Consider the following 8,162-nt stretch of genomic DNA (forward strand, 5'->3'; position numbering starts at 1 on the left):
TTTTAGGTATAACCTGAATTAGTTATATTTTTAAAGAAGTATAAGTCACACGAACCTCTAAAATAGTTGCCTCCAAACTAGATATTACTTTGTAAAAGTAATGCCAACTTAGGAGTTATAAATTCCGTGATATTTTTATTGGAATAAAGAACTGTGGTTAAAAATTCTACGTGCCAAGGTAGATTCTTGTAGAGTTTGTAGATTTTTGTAAAGTTTTCTCAATGGTATATTTATTACACGTGTTACAGTCGAAACACCGGAATAAGAGGGATCCAGAGATTGTATAAGGGTGAAATTGTATAGTTAATGATGACTTAAAAGAATTAAATTGTATTACCTATATTAACAAGAAGCATATATTTTTCTGTAGCTTATTTTGTAAGAACTCTACAGTTAAGCATGCTTATCTTGGAGTAATTTAGGGATGGGTGATCCTCTTGGGCAGTTTCCCAGAAAGCGTGTGAGTGAGGACAAAGCATGCTGAAAAGTCTTGTGTTGGTTTATAAGATCAGTTGTTGATCCTAAAAGCAGATGAACATCTAAGAAAGGGTTACCCATAGAGGTTTCCGATCGGTGAATGGTTCTAACTAATGAGAAGTTGTGTAAAGTTTCACCGTATGAAGTGTCGTGGAGTGGAGCCTGGTAGGCTTGTAACAGCCCGAACGCACTAGAATGAAAGAGATCTAAAGATTGTATAAGTGTGTGATTGTATAGTTGAAGATTTTTTAAAGAAATTAATATTTGTACTACCTATATTAATAATATGCATCTACTTTTTGACAGTTTATTTCTTAAGAACTCTATAGCTATAAAGATAAAAAAAAAATTTGATATTAGCCAACTATATATGTTAATTCTGAAGCCTTTCTTTTTAAAAATTTATAAACAATTTTTTCATGTCTTTGACACAACCTTTCATTAGTTTCAATTTTAGATGACAAAATTCTATATATATAAAAAAATATGGTTACAAACTTGACTTAAAATTGGCTTAATTGCCCCTACTTTAAAAATATAAAACTTGAAATTGATTATGATGTCACTCAAGGTCCTTTTGTTGACATATACTTTGTTAGTTACATCTACGAAAACAATGATGAAATTTTATTTATATCTCTTTTATCACATTTGATTTGGTTCTTTCTTAAAATGTATTATAACTAAAAGTGATGTTTTTTCTCAATTCAAAGAATTTAAAACAAATATACTAAACTTTTTCAAATAAGAGAATTGTCAAGGATGATGAAAGAGTGAAAAAAATGAAAAAATAATTTGATGATAGCCAACTATATATGTTAATTCTTAAGCCTTTTTTTTTTAATTTATAAAAATTATTTTAATGGATTAAACACTCAACCTTTAATTAGTGTCGCTTTTCAATAATACAATGGTAAAAGAGACAAAAGAAATAGGATTAAAATCTTGACTCAAAACTGAACTAGTTGTTTCTCTTTTTTAAAATGTAAAACACAAAACAGGATATCAATTATAATGTCTTTCAAGGTCCTTTTTGTGGGTCTATAGTTAGTTAATTACATTATTATGAAAACAATGATGAAATTTTATATTTATTTTGCTATATTTGGATTCATTCTTTTTTAAAAAGTTTTTAAACTTTCCATGCTTTCTTTTCTCAATTGGAAGTATCAAACTAGGGCAAATATATTGTACTTTTTCATACAAGATAACTTGGTGAGGAAGATGATAAAGCGAAAATAAAATAATTTGAGGTTAGCTAACTATATATGTTAATTCTCTATCCTTTATTTTCAAAATTTATAAACAATTTTTTTATGGCTTTAATATATAACCTTTAATTAGTTTCAATATTCAATAACATGATACTATAAGATACTAAAGTTATGGTTACAAATGCGTCTCAAAATTCACATAGTTGGATCTCTTTCAAAAATATAAAATTCAAAATTGATTATGATGTGACTCAATGTCCTTTTATTGGCATATACTTTGGTTGTTTACAATAGTACGCAAACAATGATGAAGTTTTATGTTTTTAATCATATTCTGTTTGGTTGTTTTATAAAAAGCCTTCTAACTTTTTGTAAAATGTGATGCTTTTTCTTTATTGAAAGTATCAAAAGCAAATATATTGTACTTTTTATATCAAAGAATTTGACAATGACGACAATAAATGAAAAATAAAAAAATTTGATGTTAGCCAGTTATATATGTTAATTCTCAAGCTTATTTTTTTTTAAGATATACAAATATTTTAAGGCTATTACAACCTTTAATTAATTTCAATTTTCAAAGCACAATGCTAAAAGAGATAAAATATATGATTACAGACTTGACGTAAAATTCATTTGGGTCTCTTTTAAAACAAAATACAAAATTGGCTATAATGTCATTGAATGTCCTTTTCATGGTATATACTTGATTAGTTACACAGTTACAAAAACAATAATGGAACTTTATAGTCTATTTGTTTCCTTTTTAAAAGGTCTTCTAACTTTTTGTAGAATATGATACCTTTTCACAATCAAAAGTATCAAAAGTAAATGTATTATGCTTTCTTCATATAAGAGAATTTGACAATGATGACGATGCACTAAGAAATAAAAGAATTTCATGTTAGCTATTATAATCTTAGCTTAAAACTCACTTGGCTCTCTTTTTAAAAACAAAAAATATGAAAGATTATGATGTCATTCAAGGTCCTTTTGGTAGTATATACTTTGTAAGTTACACCACTATGAAAACAATGATGAAACATTGTATGTTTTACCATTTAGGTTTGATTTTTTCTTAAAAAGTCTTCTAACTTTCCATAAAAAGTGACTTTTTATGCTAAACAAAAGTAAATATATTATACTTTTTTTAAATAAGAGAATTTGTCAAGGATGATGACAAAGTAAGACCCAACCTCAAACCACATATTCCTCACAAAATTCCATTCTCATCCCACCATCACCACTACCAATGTTGTTCGAATCCTACAATACTTTTTACCATTTTCAAGAACAAGCTATGACTATGTCTACCCACAACATTGCCTTGGTGACAGAAGGTCCTTTTTCCACCAACATCCCAACTCCCTTGTATGGGAAGATACCAACCCTTTCTTTGAGTGATGGTTCTTTACTAAGATGAAGATTTGCTAACATTCATTGTCACCTCCTTAGATACTACCACCAAACCATAACAATAAAGATGTTTTGCATGACAATCATCACAAAGGGAAAGTCATATGGGATTTTTTTTTACAGAAAACAATGGTTCATCCATTTGAAGGTTCTTCATCCAATTCACCATCACCTCTTTCTAGTGAGTCTGAATTAGTGATGAGTGATTATCATTGGGACATTGATCAAAGGAAGAAAAATGTAAAGGTGAAAATAGGTACCAACAATGATAACATAATCAAAGGGTAGTGGACTCTAGAAGAGGATAGGTATATATGTGTGGACTTGTTTGTGAACACAGTTTCCTATTCTCTTCCTTTTCATTTTTTTTTCACTACAAAAAAAATCGTGACCAACTTTAGTAATGAAAACCACTTTTTTCTATTTAATTATCGAAATAAAAAAATAGTGACAATTATTATAAAATTATTTTAAAATTTTTCTCACTATTTTTAATTTTTATAGTATTTTTTTAATTCTATGCAATTTACATTGATTTTAGTGTATTGAAAAGTTATCTTTGGTTTATTTCAGTACAAGAATGTTTTATGTTTAAAATGACAAAAATTTATTTAATCTAAGTTTATGATCTTTGTAGTGCACTTTTGGAGTTGGTGAATCAATTAGGGTATAAGAAATGGTCGCAAATAACAAAGTCACTAAGTAGAAAAATCAATTCTGAGTTTAATTAAAAATAAGTTTATATTTCACATTTACATGAGCTAAGAAATCTTATAGCACAATCAAAATCAAGAGTAAAAAAGTTTTAGGAAAATCCTTTTTTAATAAGCAACTCAAATCATATCTAGTGAATATATAAGTATAACATGCATCCTTTGTTAATCACCACATAGGCCAAGGTAATGCACTATCCTGTTAATCACCACACAGGTCAAGGCAATTATTGTTGGGATTCAAACAAGTCCCACATCGATAAAATAATACAACAAATAACAACTTATATAATACAAACATACTTCAATGATAGAGAGGCCTTTTGGGTGATGACCAAAAGTAAAACCGTGAGGGCTAAGGCCCAAAGCGGACAATATCTCATCATTGTGGAGTATGTTTGTAATAAAATTATAAAAAATAACACTCATAAAATATCCTCTCAGACAAGTACCATAAAATAACCCCAATAGTGGTATCAGAGCCGCAGGTTGGATTCGATGACAACCAATAACATATAATAACTCATAACATATAATGTGCCATATAAAGACAGATTCCGCTGCATGAAAGGTTGGAGGTCCCTTGTTTGAGAGGAGGATTGTTGGGATTCAAACAAGTCCCACATTGATAAAATAATACAACAAATAAAAACTTATATAATACAAACATACTTCAATGATAGAGAGGCCTTTTGGGTGATGACCAAAAGCAAAATCGTGAGGGCTAAGGCCCAAAGCGGACAATATCTCATCATTGTGGAGTATGTTTGTAATAAAATTATAAAAAATATTCTCTCAGACAAGTACCATAAAATAACCCCATCAATTATTCATATATATTATATATTCCCTGTTAATCACCACACAAGCCATGATAATGCATGTGTTTATCGATGGTCAATTATCCATACCACCAAATCTATTCTTCATTTTCATTCATGCTAATGTACATTTATTAACCATTCGCATACAACCACATTTATATATCACTTATCTAAACACAAACAATTCATACTCAAATATACTTACCCAAATATACACATTTTATATCTATTCATATAATAGTCATTACCGGACATCATACAATTCACAACCATCATCAAAATTTATCAATATAACACCATATTTCACAATCCCACATCAAACTCATTCAATCATATGTTAAGTATTATAAAACATCACTAAGAAATCATAAAGTATCAAAACATGCCATGTAACACCCCAATTTTTTAGAAATTATATGAAAGCCCAAAGCCCAACAAGGGTGATTTAGTAGCCCAGAATGGGTCGTTCCCAAACTGAACGGGCCATTCCAAACTACTAAAAATGTTTATAAACCCTAGTTGGGAATGGGTCGTTCCCAACTGGAACGGGGCGTTCCACATCACTAAAAAAGCTTGTAACCCTAGTTAGGAACGAGCCGTTCTGGTTTAAGAACGGGCCTTTCCAAACATGGTCGTTATGGGTTAAAATGCAACCCCAGAACGGGTCGTTCTGGTTTAAGAACGGGTCTTTCTAGATGTGAATTTTATACATGATAAATGAGTCCAGAACGCACCGTTCTGGATTCGAAACGAGTCGTTTCGGCCACTCTTGATGCCTATAAATAACACGTTTTGACACTCCCAAAAACACATTTTTCTCTTCTGACTTATTTTCTTCTACACTCTCTGAAGATCGAGGGAAACCTAGAGGAGGAGACCAACCAGGTCCTACTTTAGTGTCAACTACTACTTATCGATGTATATATGGGAAAAGGGAATTATTTGTATGCAAAGTTACATGAGGGAATTGGGTAGAGGAGGAAGCACGTAGGATTATGGGTAATTTTATAATTATTTCTTTTTGAGGAATTGATGATCCCATTAGATTTTGCATGTATTAAGGATTAGAAATATGCAATTAATTTGTAAAAATGATGATCTGGGAGAGAGAACGAAATTGTAGAAAAGTGTTTGTGAGTTCATTTTTGGAAAAAATTGGGGGTTTTACTAATTGAGTTAAGATTCTATTAAATTGGTGATTAAATTCAGTGTTATATTAATTTATAAATGTTATTGTTATATTATATGGTAAAAATTGATGATCTAGAGGTGGATTCATGGTGAACTGCTTGAGAGGTATGTGAATCACTATTTTGTGTGGACTTATCTATTTTGTGTATGTGATATAGAATGTGGTGTGACGTCTTGGCACAAATGTATACATTATATCTACCGTTTTAGTATTGAATTGATAACATGATGTGGCGAATGGTATATTATGACTTAATTGTTCAATTAATTATGATGTGAGTATGTTGACATGAAATGAGATATTGTATTGAATGTGAATGTGATGTGATTGTAGTTCCTCACACTTATGACCAGCGATGGCACGACCCTTGGGTAAGTGATGCTACATGGATGGTGTGACCTTGGCATAGTGTGACATGTGTGAGGCAATTAACATTATGTTAGGATAGCACGACCTTGGGCAAGAGATGCTACAGGCGTGATCTTGGCATAGTGTTAATTGTAAGATTTGTGTTGATTATGAATAAAATATGATTGTGGTTATGACCAGGAACTACTAGAATTTCTCTTATTACATGTGACTTTTCCTGCGAATTTTTATGAAAAATTTGCAGGAAACGTTGTTCCTACAAATTTTCCTACAAAATTTTATCTGCAGGTAATACCTTCGTGGATAATATATTTTTGTGAATTTTAAAATTTGCAGGAAATTTTCCTGCGAAATTTCTTGCGAAAAAAATTCCCAAGAAAGTTTCCTGCAAAAAAAAATTCACAGGAAAGTTTCCTACGAATTTTTTCGCAAAAAATTCTGCAGGAATATTTATTACGAAAAAAATTAAAGAAATTACTATAAATTCTATCAATAATTCTTCAACTTTCAAATGCTCACAATGAATTCATCTGAAGTATTTGTTTCCATTCCTCCAACATGTGATACATAATCTTTTAAATTCTAAGATTGTAGATTATAAGCTAACACTCAACAATACAAATCAACTTGTAAGGTAAGTGTTGCCCCAACTTATATACTCTTTGATTGTTTTATTTTCAATCGATGTGGGACTTGAATTTTTTTTTTTTAAATATTAAACTTATAAATTTAAATGTTTTTTTGTTTTTCCTATGGATTAAAATTTGCAAGAAAATTCGTAGGAAAATTTACTTGCTAAATTTTCTACCATTACTTGCGAATTTATTTTCGCAAGAAAATCTGCAAGAAACAAAATAAAATTCTTACAATATTTTTTGCAAATTTTTACCATGGAAAAAATTTTCTATGATCATTAAAATTGTAGCAAAATTTGTAAGAAATATCTGTAAATTATTTTTTGCAAATAAATTCGCAAAAAATTCCCGCAAATTCTTTTTGCAGGAAAATTCGCAAAAAATTTCTGTGAATTTTTTTTTTTGCAGGAAAATCCGCAAAAAAATCGCGCGAATATTTTTTTGCAGGAAAATGACACTTTTCTAGTAGTCAGGGATGGCACGACCCTTGGGTAAGTGATGCTACAGGGATGGCGTGACCTTGGCATAGTGTGGGATGCGTGAGACAATTAACACATATCACTTATGTTAGGATGGCACGACCTTGGGCAAGAGATGCTACAGGGGTGGCATGACCTTGACATAGTGTTAATTGCAAGATTTGTGATGGATTGGTGTGATTGTGAATTGTGATGTGAAAATGATACATGATTAATAAAATTATGATATATAGAAATGCTTGTGAATATTTCATTAAGTAATGAGTTATGATGAAATTATGTTATGGATTTTCCTTGTGTGTTTTACATATAGATGTTTTCTTTTCTCACCGTATAAATTGTGGATATTTTAGGTGAAGAAGATCCAACTATGAGTGGCATCTAAAATACCAACAGTTGAATTGTGGGTATGCTATGATATTGTGACATCGGGGCAGAGGATTTCTATGACATAGATTTTTATATGGATTTAGAGTTGTATTTATTATTTTGAAAATAATTTGTAAATTCTTAAGTTTTATTTTCCAAGTTTTATTTTCAATTATTTTGGATATTGAAGAATAGTTATGAAGATTTTATGTGAACCCTTTTTACCAACGTTGAAAAATTTATTCGTTAGTTTTATTTACATTATTACAAGATATGTGTTGGAGTAGTAAGGGTGTCACATGCCAAAAAGGGGTCCTAAACTGTCCAAAAACGCAAACTGAAATAGAACACCCGTGTCGAGTACTCTAAATCTTGACAGCTTAACCTCTACTCACTATTTTGACCATAACTTGAGGTATACACATCCTTTTTGAGTGATTCCAATGCCGGTGGAAAGGTAACATTTGAGGCTAC

The sequence above is a fragment of the Cajanus cajan genome, chromosome 5, assembly GCF_000230855.2.
Source record: "Cajanus cajan strain Asha chromosome 5, NIPB_CcT2T_4, whole genome shotgun sequence".
Taxonomy (NCBI): Eukaryota; Viridiplantae; Streptophyta; class Magnoliopsida; order Fabales; family Fabaceae; genus Cajanus; species Cajanus cajan.